Source organism: Corythoichthys intestinalis, chromosome 13 (assembly GCF_030265065.1).
Source record: "Corythoichthys intestinalis isolate RoL2023-P3 chromosome 13, ASM3026506v1, whole genome shotgun sequence".
Lineage (NCBI taxonomy): Eukaryota > Metazoa > Chordata > Actinopteri > Syngnathiformes > Syngnathidae > Corythoichthys > Corythoichthys intestinalis.
In genome coordinates this window covers 41,316,265-41,337,336 of record NC_080407.1, presented here as the reverse complement: position 1 = coordinate 41,337,336, position 21,072 = coordinate 41,316,265, and the positions used below count along the sequence as shown (strand labels likewise).

The following is a 21,072-nucleotide window of genomic DNA, read 5'->3' as shown; positions in this document are numbered from 1 at the left end:
CAATTTAACCGTGAAGGAGTACGAGTAGATGAAAATAATACTCGCTCAGGCTCTAATTTTATTCGCAAAATGCCCCAATTGGGGTCAGTCTGGAGCCCTGGATTGAAAAAAAAATCTTTTTTTTGATTGAAATGATTTTTCTCTTGGAAATATTTTTTCTTTGTGTGAAGTAACTTGTTTTTTTGGATTCAATCAAAAAGCTGTTTCAATCACCCAAAAACTTCAAGGGCAGTCCCAAACGATTATTTTTCTCCCGATTAGTCAGCAGACTTTAAAGTGCATGTGACACGAAAAAGCATGTTTATTTCATAATACACGTGATAATGATATGGACCGCTTGGATGTGTGTGGAAGCGATCGCTATATTTAATTAGTTTTTTTAATCCCGCGCCATGAAAATGAGTGACTTCAGGCTTCGGTCTTGCATTGAGGAGGAGGGCGCTGTGACGTGTACGGGTGAAGGGGTCCTCTTCACTATAGACCCCAATCACCAACGTCACACAATCACGTGATCGCTGTATTGTGCCGCCATATTGTCCTTCATTGTGTGTCCGCATTGTCGTTGATAGTAGTTTCTAAAGGTGGATTCACTTGCAAATTATGGAAGCCCCGGTGCTTTCAGACGCTGTAAACTCATTGGATGAGTTGCATAAAAGCCATTATTTGGAAAAGCTTCGGTCGATCCAGTCGCCAGATCCATATTTGATGCCCAAACCGAAGTTTCCTTCCATCCGGTCCCGTGCTGTGCGTCAGAGCTCGTCCTGAGACCACAAAATTTCCAATCATACTCCAGTTTATGTCACGATGAGGAGTCGGGTACCCAAAATCGACACCGGCCCGAATATAAACCGACAATTGGTCAGCTAAGCGTCACCGTTGTCAAGATTGTAAAATGAAACTTGATCGACAACGGGCCGGTGTGTGCGGAAAATTGCTGCCTCGCATGAAATGTCTTCCCTGATGGGAGCGCTTATTTATAATAAGGCTGCAGCTATCGAATATTTTAGTAATCGACTGAAAATTCTATCGATTAATCGAGTAATCGGATAAAACAAATATATTTTTAGGTGAAGAGCAATTATAAATATGCACGAGAAAACAAGACTTTTCATCTAATCTTGAACCATTTTCAGTCAATCAATGCCTTTATTTTCGAAGTATATTGTTGAAAACAGCCAACAATTGCATCTCAGATGTAACTAGAATAAAAAAAGACTAATTCACTGCTTTCACTCAAAAAAAAAAAAAAAAAATATATATATATATATATATGTATATAAAAATGCTGTTACACTTGATAACACACATCATTTAAAAGTTAGGATTTTTTCCCACATGTTTCAATTGAATTTCTATTGGTGTCAAGCCATTTTTAAGTTCTAGTTAAGTTTTGAGTTGGTCTAAACCACAGGTGTCAAACCGATTCCAGAAAGGGCCAAGTGGGTGCAGGTTTGCTTTCCAACCAATGAAGAGGACACCTTTTCACCAATTAGATCTTTTACATGTGTAATCAATTAAACTTTGTCAGGTGCTGCTTGTTTCAGCAGGAAGTTCATTGGTTAAACTCTCTGCGCGTTTTCGGTTAGAACAAAATCCAGCACCCACTTGGCCCTTTCTGGAATCGGTTTGACACCTGTGGTCTAAACTATAAGTCCTGATAGTATTTTGAGTTTTTGCAGTGTTCAAAATAAATGTGTGATACAGGCTGTATTGGAGCACATTAGGGACCAGTGCTACTTGGTGTTTTATCCAGCAATGACTACTGAGCTAAAATTGATAGTTAGCATTATTGAGTTTTTATTTCACACCCTCATCACTCCACAACACTATGTTATGTTAAAGCCTGTATGTAAGACACGTTAGCCACGCATTGACAGTGGTCATAATTAATAGAAACCCAGCCCTCCGCAGGGCTAACGTTACGTGAGCTAGTAGTGACAGTAACGTTAATCTTATTTATTAGCGCTTAGTGCTCTTTATTAGCGCTTAGCGCTCTACTGCTTTAAGATGGCGGCTGTTTACTAACGCTGCCCAGACGCGGCCGAGTCTGTCATTCAACTCTAGTTCAACATACATGTGATCTCTATGAGACTCATCAGATGCTACCTGCTACCAACGTTGCATCGTGTGGGCTAGTATTTAGCAACATCGGCGTCGTTTGTAGCGGCTGTCGGCTGCAGTAAGTTTTTTTTTTTTTTTTTTTGCTTCTTCCTCTACGTGCGTGACATCATCAACGCGTTGTCCCGCATTAAAAGTAGTCCGAGCAAAACGTGATGCTTAGAGCTGTCAAAATAAACGATTACTCGGGGTGAATAAAATAACTCGGATCAGTTTTTAAACTCGAGTTGCTCGAGTATTCGTTTCAGCTCTAATTTATAACGCTTTATTGACTTGACATGGACGCCCTACAGTAATGGATTTACGACTGTAAGATCAGTTTTAAATAATTAAATTACACAAAATATTAGTACTGTATTTTAGTAACAAATCGTGGACTGGGCCACATAACCATCTTTGAACATAAATGTATTAGTCTACAGGTTTTCACGACCATATCCCAATGACAATCACACAGGTATGGCATTTATTAGTTCAAGCAGAGTAAAATAATACATATTCAATGTACAAGAAAGTCATTTCCGTGTGGGCGCTCCCGTCAGGAGGGACATTTCACGCAGGGCGGCTATTTTTCGGCACAACGCCTGTTGTTGCGCTCACCTTCTTGCTGCGCGACCATGGCGACGAGCTTCATAGTCTCTGTCTGATGATGTCTGCGATCGTGTTGGCATCATATTGATGTTTTCGCCGCTGTCTAATGGCTGTCGACACAAACGCATCATGGACCGAGATAAAACAAGCCGTGCTGCTTTCGAGATTTGCCCTTTTAACAATGGGCACACAGCAACTACTAAAATGACTGTTATCTTCTCTGTTACTGCAACCAACCGCCAAACATGCCTTCACCATTTTGATTAATCAATGTTAACGATTGTCAGGAAGGTTTTTGGGTTCGTTTACTAGGCGGTGATTCCTTAGACAAGCTGAAAAACACGCAGTAATAGGAGGAATGTACGTAGCGGTAATATGTAAACACGATGAGCTGACGGACAATATGGTAGCACCAGTCAGTGGGGCTGTGTTGTGACGTCACGTGATTGGGGTCTATACAGCCGTACTGTTGTGTATGAGGACTAAGGATTCAGCTGATTTTTCGGATTAATACGTTTATTTTTCGCATCACGCCAGCCAAATGGCTACAGAAAAATCTTGCTGTATGAGGGAGCGGCGTGTGTGCCTTTTTGGAGTTTCAAAAAGTTCCCATTCATCGTGGATATTGGCCAAAACAAGCCCTACTACTTCAAATATGAATACAGCGATTACAAAGTAAACACTACAAACTTTCTTTAAATAAAGAACTACTTACATTTGATCACTGATAGGCATGTAAAATGCTCTCTCCATGCACATTAGCTGCATGTTAGCTGCACAACACCTGCAGCCGCCCTCCTCCGGGGACTCCTCCGGGATCCTCTAACGATCCACAAAGACAATCGACAACCCAGTCGTCATGTCAAATAATCCGGGCTAGTTATGTGTGATTTTCCGCTTCGAATACTTTGAAACAAAAATCTTTTTCTTTGAAAACAGAAATCTCTTTGTCGCGTTTTCCTCGTTGTGAATAGTTCCCCCTCGACGGGCTGACAGGTCCTTCTCAAGCCATTTATTTAGCTCCCACTGCTTGAGCTGTGCAGTCGCACAATTTGAGCTCCTGAAGGGCACGCTCCTATCTTGACTGATAAGCGCTCAGGGCCGGGGGGACCAGCCTGAAAAATACGTCTCAAGTATGGCTCCGAGGGCTCTGAAACCTGAGGATCTGGATGAAGTCAAATCCTCCATCCAGAAAATAGAGGCCTCTCTAGCCTCTCTGACCAACCTGGTTCAAAGCCAGAATCGGGAAGTCATGAAAGAATTACAGCTGATGCGCACTGAAAACGAGAAGCTCAAACAAGTGGTTGAGGAAAAGGAGGCACGCATGAAAAGGCTGGAAATTCTGGCTGATGCTCTCAACCAAGGAAGACGCTCAAATGATCTCATCATCTCTGGATTACAACTGGTGCCCAGATCATATGCCGAGGCCGCTGGCCAACCTGTGGCTCAACAGGCAATTGACAAGCTACAAGAATTTGGAATAAAAGTGGACCCAGAGGACATCCGCCACTGCTTTCTGCTCCCAGCTGGGGGCAGAGGACCGGCGACGATGGTCGTGAAGTTGGCAGACCACAAGAGCAAGGTTGCCCTGCTTGAACAGCGCCACCGCCTGAAGGGAACGAAGATCTTTCTGAATAACAACCTAACTCGCCGAAATGCTAAAATAGCGAAAAAAGCACGTCAGCTCAAAAAAGAGGGGAAAATTGCCAGCACCTGGGTCTGTGATTGCAAAATCCTTGTCAAGTCGCAAGACATGAAGATAAGAGTTGTGCGAAGCTTGGAAGAGCTGACCCCATTTGAAAATTAATGATGACACCTATCACCAACTTTCTGGATGACCAGATTGATGAGTCCCATGATGACCCAATTGATAGTGTTGATCCTGACCTCAACTTTTACAATAACATGTCGAACAACTGTAAGTACTACACCACAGAACAGTACAACAATCCTATGGATGCGAACGGTAAGCTAAAACTAATCCACTTCAACGCCAGGAGTCTATACAGATATTTTGAAAACAGAAGAATATTTACAGAGCTTCAAAAACAAGTTTGATGTTATTGCCGTCTCTGAAACCTGGCTCAGTGTCAACAAAGGATCTGACTTTAAATTGCACGGATACAACATTGCCCAAATGAATCGGACATCTAAGGGGGGGGGGGGTGTTGCCGTATTTGTAAAAAATGTGTTTAAGTTTGATGTCCTACATGTCAACTGCGATTGAAGATTTGATGGAATGTATCACAACTGAATTAAGTATCCCAAACTGCAAAAGTATTACCATTTGCTGTGTCTATCGTGCACCTGACTCAAACGTCCAGCTTTTTTACTAAGCATATGGAAAAGATATTGTTTAAAGCGAATAACAAACATGTTTTTTGCTGTGGGGACACAAATCTGGATATCTTGAACCCTAAAAAAAATCCGCGTATAGACAACTTTGTTGCCTCCATGTATTCTCAAGGCCTACGGCTTCTGATTACGCAACCAACACGAATAACGACACACCGTGTGACACTCATTGATAGTATATTCACAAACATTCTGAATCAGACTCATAGTGTCTTGCTAATCTGTGATATCACTGACCATCTGCCTATCTTTACAAACTGCACCCTACGCAACTACTGTGAAAGCCCGGAAAGGTTGTGTACAAAAGAATAAGAAATGAACATAACATTGAAAGCATGAAAAAAGAACTCTCAACTCAAGACTGGAATGATGTTTACAATTAGTGATGCACGATAATACATTTTTCAACCGATACCGATAACCGATAATTTCTTCCTCATTCCAACCGATAACCGATAATGTCAAGCCGATAATTATATTAAAATATTTATGTAAAATTTTAAAGTATACACAAAAGAAAATGTTACTGTGCAAAAATATAATTTATTGCTCTTTTTTCAACATAAAATATGAACAAGTCGTCAATTCAAACATCTTAATAATGACAGATTGTCTGACATTGTGTAATGGTAAACTTTTGGCAACAATTACTTAAAGAGTAAATACCTAAGTTGCAAAAAAATGCCTTTAAAAGTAAGCCATTCCTAACATATATAACATTAATACACTGCAAAACAAACCTCCTTAAAACTAGTCAGTTTTAAGTGTAAATCTATTGGCAATAAGTGAAATTATCTGCCATCGCTTCAAGTGTATTTCTCTCAGATTTCTTGGAAGAAAAATAGCTAGCTGAAAATAATCTTAACAGCCTTGTTTTAAGCAATACATTATTCTAATTAATCCTAAAAAAAAAAAAAAACTTGGAAGAAGGAAAGATTTTGAATAATATTTGTGGCTACAGAATATTGATTTAAGAATTTGATTTTCTACTGTGACTGTAATTGATCAGAGAAATAAGTTAAATAATTTGAAAAGTGATTGCTAATGTTACATGCTTTGTTGCACACTGTGAAAATGATTAACTCAAAAGAGCGAGATGTCATTTACCCATTCTGCAGCGCTTTGTTTACATTTGCGGCTTTCACGACATTTGCTTTACAGCAGCTAAACTGATACACGGCAGTACTATTTGGACGGAGTTGGAACTCGCACCCGCGTTGTTTTGTGCCCGAGTTTTGTTAAGCCTAAAATAAAGGCAGCGTTACAAAGTCATTTGACCGCTCGTCATTTTACATACTGAATGCATTATTGACTGGCTGACTTCGTTTTCTCCATGTTTAAATTATCATCTAACCACTGTGCCGTCATGATAAGCTTGCTTACTGGACATCACTTTTTCATGAAGAATGGTGGTCGTATAAACTGCATTATTTTTTTTATCCAGGGCTTTGGTTCTCGGGTCATTTAGGTAAAAAAAACAACAACCGTGTCTTGTCTCGGCGGCGGCGGCAGCTACATTCGTACTAGAGAATCCGCCCGCCCCAGCCGGTTCGCCGCAGTGTATTCGGGTCCTGGCTCTGCTCGCACGCCGTGGGGGAACGCTCGAGAAACCGGGGTGTTCGCCGGAGGTCCCCAAGCCGGGGTACCGCTCGGCTCGGCCTGCCGGACCAGACCAGAACAGAACAGGTGTTCGGCCAGAACAGGTGTTCGGCCATTCCTTACTACGCGGCGAAACGTCTACACAATGCTCAGGGCGCTTGCGCATGCATTCACACGCATGCGCACATCGGTTAGAGGTGGCGATTACTCACTATTTTTGTTTTTATTTAGTTATTTAGAACCTTTTCACAGCCTCAAAGATACTTTTTGCATGTATTACCCTCTCATACTTTTAACCATTGTGTTTTTTTGCGTTAGATTTGAAGCAGTTGACCACATTAGTCACGTAGCGTGTTTAAACCGTCCTTATTTGATATAACTACATTTAAGTATTTTCTGCAGGCATTTTTTTAGTACCTTATTCCTGTATGCATCTAAACAAAACAAGTTTAGAGCGCACGGTAGTACTTTAGGTGTCAAATTCGACTAATGTAGGACGTTTCGCCGATGTAGGATATTTTGGCAGAACACCGGCCAGAGCGGCGGGCTCCGTCGGAAGACGGCTACTTGCCGACTATCGGTCTCCAGTCTTGCCGGTGTTTAGCCTTAGATGCGAATTTACCACCCGCCTTGGGCTGCATTCCCAAACAGCCCGACTCTGTATCGTCACAAGCCCTGTAGTTTAACTTTGTTAGTGTTTAAAATAGCTTTAGCATTCCCGCTAGCAGCAGACTCGTATTCGTTCCAAAAATCTTTGTGATGCAGTTTTAAATGGCTGCTGGGTTAGTGGTTTTGAATGAGTACGCTTTCTTTCTGCCTCATGGAACTTCTACGGTACATGTTTCGCAGATGGTGGGAGCGTCATTTTTTTAGTGACAGCCGCCATAATATTCAACTACTTCTTGTCGTGTAACTCCGCCTCCTCAACCCCTCCTACCTCAGGGGCTTCAGAGAGGGGAGGGGTTGAGGAGGCGACGTGCTGAATTCTTCGGTTGCGCACATTTAGAGGCTAAATCAAGTATATAATTATCGGATTGCATTATCGGTTGAATTTTTTTATTATCTGGATTATCTGTGTGACGTCATAATTGCCATTATCGGCCGATAATTATCGGTGACCGATATTATCGTGTATCTTTATTTACAATGCAACTAATGTGAATGCTGCTTATCGGTGCTTTATGAATACAATTCAACACCTCTACGATAAACACTGCCCAAAAAAGTTAATTCCCACTAAGCGAAGAGGGATAAACAAACCTTGGATGACCAAAACGCTTATCAACGCTTGCAGAAAGAAAACAAATCTGTATAAGGAGTACATCTCCAAGGGGACAGTCTCTACTGAGGATAAATTTAAGAAATCTAGAAATAAACTTAACTCCATTCTGCGAGCTTGTAAAAAACAATACTATTGCATTTTACTGGAAAACAACAAAACCTACACTTGTAGACTGTAATTAAGAACGTCTAATATTCTAGTATCTTCAAAGTAACCAACCTTTGGTCTGATGAGTTTTTTGCACACTCTTGCCATTCTATTGATGAGATTCAAGAAGGAGTCACCTAAAATGGTTTTTGACTTCACAGGTATGTCTTTTCAGGGTTAACTGGTGGAAATTATTGCAATGGGTTTGGGACCTTCGGTTGTGTCCAAACTTTTGGCCTTTACTGTATGTATGTTATGAATCATTTTTGGATGTATGTTTGTGTGCGTGCGTGTGTGTCTAAGGCAAATTAGCCTGACAATTAGCCTAATATTACTTGAATTCAAGTAACTAGCAGTATTTTTCAGGGTTTGAAATTAAAGCCATTTTTCTTACGTATATGCCCAAAATGTGATATGTGTGATTTACAAATATTTGGGAACAAACAATTACTGTGTAATTGTGTAAACAGCCTCTATGATTAAATGTATGTGTATATATTAGGAATGAGAAATTTCTCGATACGGCAATATATCGCGATATTTTGCAACCCAATCGGTTATCGATATGCTCCCGCCAAGTATCGATACTTTTATTTGACATATTGGCCATACATTGGAGTATGGATGCTGTAAACTGCTCATTGTTTGTTGAGCAATTCCTTGGCGGTTCACTAGGGGAGCTCAAGAGTGGTGGTAAAGGTAAAGTGCGCACAAGTCGTCAAAAGAAGGAGAGGAAGCTCCGAGTGGGTTGAAAAAAAATAAAAAAGCTTTGTGAGAAGGGTGGGGGGAAAAGTGAGAAAAATATTGCTACAAATCACACGTGTTAGATTTTACACCAACAAGAGAGGAAGTAATGACAGTTATGCTTCCCCGTGAGACCTGCGCCGTCGACGAAGACACGATTTACGACACTCCGCCGTAGCCTCTGGGTCCTTCCTCTTCTTCTGACTTCGCGTCGCGTCAACGCGTGCGACGTGGTGGAAATGGACTATGATTGGTCCGCTCAGACTGTTGTTTCCGGTTAAGCAGCAAAATTGCCGGCATTGTCAAACATTATTTTTCTACACGTAAAAATGGACCAAGACGATGAGAGTATCAAGTATCCCAGTTGAAGCCTGAGAACGTGTACTTTGGTCAGATGAGACCAAGATTGAGCTTTTTGGCAACAAACACTCTAAGTGGGTCTGGCGTGCCACGAAAGATGCGCATGTTGTGGGGCTGTTTCACTTCCAAAGGCCCTGGGAACCTTGTTAGGGTGCATGACATCATGAATTCTTTGAAATACCAGGACATTTTAACACTAGAAGTACCATGGGTGTCCCATTTTGGGACACCCGAGGATCATCCCCAAGGGTGTCCCATTTTGGGACACCCTTGGATCCGCCCCCAAGCCGAGCCTAGCCTTTGTTTTGTAAATGGGGCCATTACTTATGCACCGCTGGCCGCATCCCATGTCTATTTTTCTTCCCCCACAGGGGGAGGGCTTGAAACGTCAGCCCTAAAAATTGGAACGTCATAAGTCCGTTCGGCCAGTTGTTACATAACCAAAAGCGACGATAAAAAGTGCACTAAGTGGACTTGTGCGTTTAGCAAAACTGAAAAACAAAACAAACATTACAAATGAAGAAACACAAAGAACAATGAACTAACATTACAATTAGTGGTGTCGATTTTTATTTATTACACCCCTAATTAGTGCACTTTTTATCGTGATTAATCTTTTTTAACTGTTACTTTTCTGACTGAAGAAAACACATTGAGAGTAGATAATACTGGTCATCAGCTGTTAGAATATTATTTGGATGTATCAAGCTTGTTTCATTTAATTTAAACAAAGCAAACAAAAAAAACACTAACTAACTAACGGAAGGGTCCACAACACATGCACATAGATGTGGAGCACTAGTTCAGTTTAGAGATGTCCCGATCCGATATTTGGATCGGATCGGACGCCTATAATGGCAAAAAAATGCCCATCGGTATCGGATGACCGACACAGAAAAATTCCGATCCAGACTTCCGATCCAGTTTTTTTGAAAGTCCGGTCCGGGTTTTCCAGCGCATCGAGTTACAAAATCCATTCAAGTTTTTTACTTCGGTTTCCCTAAAATCGGGTCCACATTTTGCGGCACACCTTCAACACACTACATTACTGTCTCCCAATTTACCGAGAGACTTTATCGGTAAAAATGGCAGCTGTGTGGGATCATTTCACCTTAAAGGACGACAAAGACGAAGAGGCAGAGTGCAACATATGCCACAATAAAGTGAAGTGTGGTGGTAAAGCTGTAAGAAGTTTTAATACAACCAACCTAAGCAAGCATTTAGCGAAATACCACCACAAACAATATGAGGAGTATGTTAAGAAAACCGAAGACAAAAAGAAAGGTCCTACGCAACTAACACTGGCAGAAACTTTGGCTATGCGTGACAAACTGGCACTCGACAGTCCCAAAGCCCAGGGATTAACAAGAGTAATTGCCGAAGAATTCATTCTGGATGACGAGCCATTATCTCTTGTGAGCAAAGACGCACAATCCAACACTTAGAACCACGGTACAACATGCCCAGCCGTCATTACTTACTTGAGCGATTCGGCCATTGTAGCTTCGAGAACGATTGACAAACATCCAAATTCCGATTATTGAAATATGTCAAGTAAAGCGGAACTAATACACAGCGCCTTCTTCGGGACGCAATGAGAAACGGATCGCGCCTCCCGAGAGTATGATGAGAGCATGCTTGTCATAGACCCGGGTAATGCCAATGCTCGACTCACGGCTTTAGCTCAACTCATGCCGCTGGATAAAAAACACAAGAATACCTGACTGCTGTTGACAGCAGCTACAAACTACGTCAACATCGTTTTACTGTAGATTATAGATATCATATGTATATAGAACTAGATGCAAAACGACAGACTCGACGGCGGTAGCAACATTGAAGTATGGACAATTAGATGCGTTAGTAAACAGCCGCCATCTTAAAGCAGGAGACTTCCCTAGGCTGTTGTGAACCTTCCAAGCGAACCTAATTAACTTTTTATCTAAAATACTCCTAAATCGGCAAAATCTTGACTTGAATCTATCTTCAAAACAGTTTTAAAACTTTCACATGTCGAAAGTATACAGAAGGGAAATCATGGAATAACAGGAGCAATTTTAACAACTTTAACAGATAATTCGCAAAATTAAATGAATTGAATGTAGTTTAAAGCTGCTGATACAGAATGGGAACTTGAGTATTTTATTTACTGTTTTAAAATGTTAACTTGATACTGAAATAGTTGTTTATTTAAACCTGAGAGGCTTTTTATACAATTATTGTAACTAATGCACGAAACATTAAAAGCATCTAATAGCTTGGGGGTTTTGTGGGATTTTCCACTGAGGTTGTTTGTGTGTTTTGCTTTTTTAAGACAGTTTACAATATTATTTGCACGTTTTACTGACTGACTATGCCATTTCTGTTTGTTATTTATAATGTTTTGTGTTTGTCACTGAATAAACAGCTCAGTTCGTTGTTACCAACCATTGTGTGTTATTCAAACTCACTTAATTCAGCTGGCTAGTTGTTATCAAGAGTACTAAAACCCTTTTCAGCATGAGTCTGACACTAAGTAAGGAGGCTAAATAACTTTAAACTTTAACACATGCTCAGATAGGCCGGTATCGGCCAATATCGGTATCGGATCGGAAGTACAAAACAATATCGGTATCGGATCGGAAGTGCAAAAACCTGGATCGGGACATCCCTAGTTCGGTTTAATTAGGTTTCAGATTCAATGTAATATTTACACCATTGTATGAAACCTGAATGATAGTTTATTTCTGAACCAAGAGTGGTATTTACTAATCTTGCATATTTTTTTCCAGCAATTTCATTTGTCGAGCTCTTCGTTTCACCACTGTTGCTTGGTGTGCTTAGTTGTAGTATTTCTAAATATGTATACCAATGTATATCCACAGCAAATTGTTAATTGATATTTTTAAAAATGTTTTTTTTAACATGTAGAGGATATTCAAACAAATACATCACTTCACAGTGGGTATGGTGTTCTTCGGCTGCAACTCAGAATTCTTTCTGCTCCAAACACGAGAACCTGTGTTTCTACCAACAAGTTCTATTTTGGTTTCATCTGACCATAACACATTCTCCCAGTCCTCTTCTGGATCATCCAAATGCTCTCTAGCAAACCGCAGACGGGCCTGGACGTGTACTTTCTTCAGCAGGGGGACACGTCTGGCAGTGCAGGATTTGAGTCCCTGGCGGCGCATTGTGTTACTGATAGAAGCCTTTGTTACTGTGGTCCCAGCTCTCTGTAGGTCATTCACTAGGTCTCCCCGTGTTTTGCTCCCAGTTGTTGTTATCATTTTGACGCCACAGGGTGGGATCTTGCATGGAGCCCCAGATCGAGGGAGATTATCAGTGGTCTTGTATGTCTTCCATTTTCTAATAATTGCTCCCACAGTTGATTTCTTTACACCAAGTGTTTTACCTATTGCAGATTGTCTTCCCAGCCTGGTGCAGGTCTCCAATTTTGTCTTTGGTGTCCTTCGACAGCTCTTTGGTCTTGACCATAGTGGAGTTTGGAGTGTGACTGACTGAGTTTGTGGACAGGTGTCTTTTATACCGATAATGAGTTAAAACAGGTACCATTAATACAGGTAACGAGTGAAGCCTTGTTAGACCTCGTTAGAAGTTAGACCTCTTTGACAGCCAGAAATCTTGCTTGTTTGTAGATGACCAAATACTTATTTTCCACTCTAAGTTGGAAATAAATTCTTTAAATATCAAACAATATGATTTTCAGTTCCCCCCCCCCCCCCACACATTCTGTTTCTCATGGTTGAGGTTTACTCATGTTGACAATTACAGGCATCTCTAATCTTTCCAAGTAGGAGAACTTTCAGAATTGGTGGTTGACTAAATACTTATTTGCCCCACTGTGTATATATAGGACTTTCTCAAAATATAATGGGTCACTAGCCATTTGGAGATATGGTTAATTTCTGTCTGATTTCAAGCACGAAACTCAGTTAAAACCCAGGTTACCCAAATGTTTAATGCTTACATAATACAATGCTAACTTCCGTACGCTGTTAACCCGCTATAATGTAAAAAAATCTATTTTGAACAATCACCAAATCGCCATTAAAACCCTGGCGACCCACGTGTTTACTGCTTATCATGCGACGTTAATTTCATTACGCTTTTTTCGTGCAATATCGTCAATATTCCAATTCAGTCTTTCGTGTATATGTATTTGCTTACATAGGTTAGCGGACAAAATGGACTATAAAATGAATATACATTAGAAATAATACTCACTTCCAACGACAACAACAAAAGCAATGAAGCACGTGTTTACTGCTTATCATGCGACGTTAACTTCATTATGTTTTTGTCTTGCAATATCATCAATATTCCAATTCAGTCTTTCATGTATATGTAATTGCCTACAGAGGTTAGTGGTCAAAAGGCACTATAAAATGAAAGTACTTGAGAAATTCCTCACCTGCAGCGACAACAATAGCAGGAAAGGCGTCGTCGTCAAAAAGGAATCTCCACTTGACAAAGTTTGGCACGTGAACACCCCTGGAGGGGCGTGATTGCCATGCGCATGGTCAGTAGCGCTTTGGCTATCAATTTGACAGGGATCTTCATTTGTCAGTACACCGGTATGAGATTTTGACGATGAGATAACCATGAGCAAAAATACCGCGGTTTCACGGTATGGCAATTATAGCTCCAAAATGTGTTATTTTGAGCTGTATGGGTTAATTTTTTTTTTTTTTTTTTTTTCCATTGAACTGGATGTTTTTAATTTTTCAGAACATATTTGCAAATTGGAACATGAATGTAATGTTAAAATAAATACATAAATTAACAAAAAATAACAAAAAAAAATAAAATAAAATAAACAGAACTTAGACTATACCCACAGCTACAGCTCAAGTGGCTCATGATTAGCGCAATAACAAAATAATTGCTATAAAAAAGTAAAAACACTTCTAGATAAAATTAAGAAAATATATATACTGCATGACTTTTTTTTGAGGGGGGCGGGGCTCAAGGGAAATTTAGCCATTTTCAGCAACTGTCAACTCAAGTCTACATGATGTCATGCCTTTGTGTTAAAAAGAACATAAAGAATTCATAAGTTAATAAGTTAGTTAAAAACGTATTAGTTAAAATGGAAATATTGTTGTGAAAGGGTTACATGTAAAAAAAAAAAACATTGGGTGTGAGACCTCTCCTAGACTAGCGAACATGGATTTGTGTTTCAGGCAAGATCATCTTTCCCAATTAGCTAGCTTTGACGCTATCCTTTTTTCCCCTTCATTCAAGCTTTTTTCACACTCGGCTGCTGTGAGACTTAAAACCTCGACCTAGTTGCTCTCCCAGCTAAACCTAGGCTAACATTCGTCTTTGTACAGTTTTAGTCCGTTTGTATATTGAATTTGAAAGGAAAATGTGTGTTTTGTTTTTAGCGAAGGTGCTAACCTTTTGAACCCACTCACATGTGGAAGATTACAATTGTACAATGTTTTAAATGTACCGTAATTTACCGATTATAAGGCGCACCCGTGTATAATGCGCACCCCAAATTTACTTGTAAAATCTAGGGAAAATTATTGTACCCGTTTATAAAGCGCACCCTAATCTTAGCACCAATAAATAGAAGAATACAAGAAAACAGAGCTCGTGTACAGATACAGAAATGTTATTTTACTGAATGGTGAAACACAGCACAAGCATAGCATATTGGTAGTTCAAAGCATTACCATAAACTGACAATATTTACGGTAATAATATGATTTGACAACTTCTCCAACCGACCAGAATCTAGGAGAAAACAAAACAGATGTGACTTTTCTTTTAAAGGCTGCTGTATAACTTGCTCGTTTCATTATGATGAATAAATGTTTCTTCCATGGATTGATACGGTAAAATGAAAGTGAGAACGTAAGTCGGAAATCCGAGAACGCTCATCGCTGTCGACACGACAGTAACAATAGGAACTATTTTTATTTGGGTTTGAGTTTCCCGAGGGACAGATATAGTTGACGGACATATACAGGAAGCCCGTTGTTACGTTTGTTATGGTCCGAGTTGCGAAGCTGCAATAAACGTTGACTCAAATGAGTTCAAGAAACTAAATTCTGTGCTTTATGAAGAGTGAAAAAAGCAGAATTTAACACAGACGAAATCATTCCGCCGATCAGAGTGAAGTACTACCGAAACAAAATGGTGACGTCACGTATCGTAATGGTCGGCAACGGAACGCCGCATACGATTCTTCAACACAACGTGGCCGTGTCAAAAAAAAAAAAAAATCGGTTTATACAGTATACATATGATATATATACTGTATATACAGTGCCTTGCAAAAGTATTCGGCCCCCTTGAATCTTGCAACCTCTCGCCACATTTCAGGCTTCAAACATAAAGATATGAAATTTAAAAAATTTAAAATTTAATTTTTTTTGTCAAGAATCAACAACAAGTGGGACACAATCGTGAAGTGGAACAACATTTTTTGGATAATTTAAACTTTTTTAACAAATAAAAAACTGGCAGGCAGGTCCGAGATACTGTTGTGTAGAAGTTTAAAGCCGGATTTGGATACAAAAATATTTCCCAAGCTTTAAAAATCTCAAGGAGCACTGTGCAAGCCATCATATTGAAATGGAAGGAGCATCAGACCACTGCAAATCTACCAAGACCCGGCCGTCCTTCCAAACTTTCTTCTCAAACAAGGAGAAAACTGATCAGAGATGCAGCCAAGAGGCCCATGATCACTCTGGATGAACTGCAGAGATCAACAGCTGAGGTGGGAGAGTCTGTCCATAGGACAACAATCAGTCGTACACTGCACAAATCTGGCCTTTATGGAAGAGTGGCAAGAAGAAAGCCATTTCTCAAAGATATCCATAAAAAGTCTCGTTTAAAGTTTGCCACAAGCCACCTGGGAGACACACCAAACATGTGGAAGAAGGTGCTCTGGTCAGAGGAAACCAAAATTTAACTTTTTGGCCACAATGCAAAACGATATGTTTGGCGTAAAAGCAACACAGCTCATCACCCTGAACACACCATCCCCACTGTCAAACATGGTGGTGGCAGCATCATGGTTTGGGCCTGCTTTTCTTCAGCAGGGACAGGGAAGATGGTCAAAATTGACGGGAAGATGGATGCAGCCAAATACAGGAACATTCTGGAAGAAAACCTGTTGGTATCTGCACAAGACTTGAGACTGGGACGGAGATTTATCTTCCAAAAGGACAATGATCCAAAACATAAAGCCAAATCTACAATGGAATGGTTCAAAAATAAACGTTAGAATGGCCAAGTCAAAGTCCAGACCTGAATCCAATGGAGAATCTGTGGAAAGAGCTGAAGACTGCTGTTCACAAACACTCTCCATCCAACCTCACTGAGCTCGAGCTGTTTTGCAAGGAAGAATGGGCAAGAATGTCAGTCTCTCGATGTGCAAAACTGATAGAAACATACCCCAAGCGATTTGCAGCTGTAATTGGAGCAAAAGGTGGCGCTACAAAGTATTAACGCAAGGGGGCCAAATAATATTGCACGCCCCACTTTTCAGTTTATTTGTTAAAAAAGTTTAAATGATCCAATAAATTTTGTTCCACTTCACGATTGTGTTCCACTTGTTGATTCTTGACAAAAAATTAAAATTTTATATCTTTATGTTTGAAGCCTGAAATGTGGCGAAAGGTTGCAAGGTTCAAGGGGGCCGAATACTATTGCAAGGCACTGTATATATATATATATATATATATATATATATATTTCTGTCTTTATCCATGTACCTATTTATAATGCGCACCATGACTTTACAAGTTGATTTTGGGGAAAAAAAGTGCGCGTTATATTCGGGAAATTACAGTATTCATTTTGTATATTTCACTTCCCACGATTTGAGAGCTCAATAAATTGAAGAAAAGTACGCCTTGTGTCTGGAGTGTGTGTTTTTGGGTTCGCTGGCTGTTCAACAGAATAGCGTCACTTTTACACACAGCAACAGGGGAAGGGGTGAGCACTGCCGCGCCAAACCACTTCGGCTGCATTTTTAGCACATGAAAAATAGCGAATACCGTACTACGGTATGACTGAAAATTTTAGGAGTTTTGAAACCGCGACGTTTTCACACTACGTGAAGTCGGTAACCGGTACATGCCTAGTCCGTAACAAAGCGCGTCCCCCCCCCCCCCCCCCCCTTGAGACTGGGGAGCTGTGATGTATGGGCAAGCGAGTTGGAAGAATGGGCGAGATAGCAGTCGCATGTCGTGGCAGCTCGCTGTTATTTTATTGTTTTTCTTTATTCTTGTTGCCACCATGAAGTGGGTAAGCCAATACCTACTCCTCTCTTTCCCTCAGCGAGCGTGAGCGACAGCCGTCTTGGACGGAACAGCAAGTTTGAATTAATTTGCACCGAGAGACGTGGCCCAAAATAGAGCCTTGCTCTATTTTCAGAGCGCGGCCGCGCTAACAGCAACAACGCATCCAATAGATCCTACCCACGTGACGTCACAACTCCTTCCTCCTGACTGGTGCCGCCCAATTGTTCGTCAACACATTGTGTTGACCTGTTACGGCTACGTACATTCCTCCTATTTACGGCGTGTTTTTCTGCTCGTTAACATTAATAATCAAAATGGTGAAGGCGTGTGTGGCGGTCGGTTGCAATAACAGAGAAGATAGACGGAGAGACTTGAAGTTCTACCGGATTCCGAGAGACACGGAGAGGAGAGAGCGAGATGGGCTGCTGCAATTCGACGAGAAAACTGGGCTCCAAACGATTACCACAGATTATGGAGAAGTCATTTTATGTCTGGTAAGATGCATTTAATATATATTTAGAGGGTTTTGGGCTGACAACCACAATTAAGATCATTGCTAGACTAATCGCCGACAACATACACGTATGTATGTAGTGAGAGTGCTATCGCTAAACCATATAAACATTAAAAGCCCTAGCTACATTGACAAATGACATGAAATACATTAGACTTGACAGTGGATGTTAGCAAGAACAAAAGATTTTGAACTGAAAATTTCCTAACTCACCTTTCCAAGCACAAGATAGATTCCTGCCGAATTTTCCTGGACGAGGACCTGTTTCACCCAACCAGCAACGAAGTATTTATAAGCCTCCAAGCTCTTAAAGTTTTTCAAACTTTTGTGAGAATAGGCTGATTTTGTGTGGACAAGATAGTTGTAAATATCAGGGTCAGGCAGGGACGGCGAAGGCAGCCGGTCAAAAATCACCGATTTAGGCATCAAATATGGATCTGGCGACTGTATAGAACGAAGCTTTTCCACATAACGCCTTTTATGCAACACATCCAGTGAGTTTATGGCATCAGAAAGCACCGGGTCTTCCATGAAATGCATTTTAAATTCCTCGATCAATTGAAACCAATGCTAATACAGAGACAAAATGACGGACAAGTGGGCGGAACCATACAGCGAGCACGTGATTTTGTGACGTCGGTGGGTAGGGTCTATAGCAGAGGGGACATTTCTGTGCTATCAAGCGGTTTCGGCGGACAGATACGCAATCATGTCTTATGAAACCTTGATAAATGTGCTTGTTTCGCATGCTCTGGGACACTCTCAAAATGACTCTCACCTCTCCTTGCTAAGCTAAATGGTACCTTGATGTTCGTTTATGTGGAAATGTAGTTCACGAACAACAACAAAAAAGTATTCACCTTGACACCGGAAACTATTAACTGTTTCAGTGTTTCCCCTTGGATTTTTTTAAGCTGCGGTGGTGGGCTGCATCGGAGTCGGACCGCCTTACCATGTCGTGCCACAGCAAAATTGCGTAATATCATGTGAAGGAGAAACGATATCGTCATCGCACACACCATATAATTGTCTGCATTAGTACAGGTTTTCGTAGGCACCGTCTAACTGTTTGCATTAATCTAACACACGTAATATAATTAATCAGGAAATAGTATCATTTTCATATTTACGGTAGGACTACACTACTAATATAAAATAAATAGCACACCATAGTTTAATGAGAAGGAATAGAAGAGATACACAATGCCGTCTTATCACAAGATTGACGCACCAACTCGTGTAATCAGCTCTCCCAGCAAACTCCAAGGACAAAGCGCTTTGTCCTAAAACAAGTACAACCAGCCCGGACAGCAAAGTTGATAGCGGGCGTCCCAATCCGCGCACGAACCTAAGCCGCCCAAAACCGGCCACAGCGGGGATGACCCAAAAGCAACGCCCAGAAACGCCTTCGACAAGACCCGCGTCAGCAAAGACTTCAAAAAGACTGGACACTGAGATAAGACAGATTTCTTCTGCTCGGAAACATGTAGCCTTGTTTTGGATCCAGAATTGTCCCTCCGTCGTCTGTTTTTGCCTTGTTTTTTACCATTGTCGACGAATAAATTGTCAACCTGTTTTCGGCGAGTGTTCTTCAAGCTTTTGAAACATGGAGTCAGTGTGCAAAGGGTTAACACAGGAACGCGCGGAGTTTAGCTTCCTCCTGGCCTGGCTCTTCGGGGGCGTCGAGCGGCGGAGCACATTTCCGTTCTGTTGCCGGCCTCCCCGTGCGGTTTGGGCTGGGAGGACTAAATTCCTTCACATGACAAATTAATTTTTGTTTCCCATTTTTTCAAGAAGAACCATAACAAAGATCTATTTGAAATATTTCATTAGCCATGCTCATGTCATCACTCTCAGCTACGGTACATGTACATAAAATGCGTAGCTGTTTACAGCTACATTACCCTACTTAATAATACGACTTTTTTTTTTCTTGTAGCAATAGTATGACTGACATCTCTTAGTCCTTTTTTCTTTTATTTTGCCCTAATATGTGCTACATTAACACAACAATACTACTCCTTCTGTTAATGGACCAATGGCGTAGGTTTGTATAGGGACGTTAGGGCCATAAACACTACAAGCTTTTTAGGATGCTCAAATTGTCCCCACCAACATTTAGGCAACCTTATTTGCACTATATAATGAGTTCAGTTATAGAGGTCATTTAGATTGTCTTCACATATTTTGTGAGGATAGAATTGACCCAACCATTAGAAGTGAATTACTTTCATTATGTTCAGACTTACAGTGACACCATTGTTTCCCCCTCAAACGCATGTTTGATTGGCTGATGATTGTCCAAGACGTACGTCCACCGCTCACTTTCGCCAAAATGTCCTATCCAAAATACAGTAATGCCCCGGATGGGGGGGGGGGGGGTTTCTGTATTGTCTTAGCCACTTTATTGTGGCAACAATGATAAAGAAAAAGGATAACAAAATAACAGCGGGCTTCCGCGACATGCGACCGCTACCGCCTTCTCGCTTCCCACTACGTCACAGCTCCCCGTCCGATTGTCTCTTAACGGGGCCTCGTTTAGTTACGGATGTTACATTACACAATCAATGAGTTGCCTGAACCCTTCACACTAGGCTGACGCGAGTTTGAAATGGCCTTAAAAATTTTTTTTAAAAACATGTTTTTGCACGGCGTGGCGGCTTTTATTTTAGTGTGGCGGTGCGCCACAATATCTAATATGTAGGGGAAAGCCTGCTCTTAACATGGATATTAGATTTTCGCCCTACTCCTTGAAATGGGTCCGTTAACAGAATGACTATTATTGTTGCGCTCATGTAGTACAATTAATTACAATTTATTCACACACACACATTCATATTCACAAAGTGTACATCATCTCCTAATGCTGAGCAAGGATCATGTTTGAGTCCGGTCTCCTTAAGAAGCTACTCAAAGCTTATAGCCAGGAGCCTGCGTACATTATGACAATCCCAAAAAAATTAAAAGAGCAGAAAGGGTGAATTATCGCATATTGCAGTATCCCCATACAATAAAATACTGACAAACAATAACATTAAACACTAAATACACACACAAAAAGAAATTCTTCCCTAGAAGAGAATTTATAACCTCGATAA

General features: G+C 40.8%; 1 protein-coding gene across 1 annotated transcript in view; it reads left to right on the top strand.

Annotated features, from left to right (window-relative positions):
- The window catches only part of LOC130928959 (gastrula zinc finger protein XlCGF57.1-like), a 44,721-nt gene that overhangs the window by 11,043 nt on the left and 12,606 nt on the right, over window positions 1-21,072 (top strand). The gene's annotated exons all lie outside the window — the stretch shown is intronic.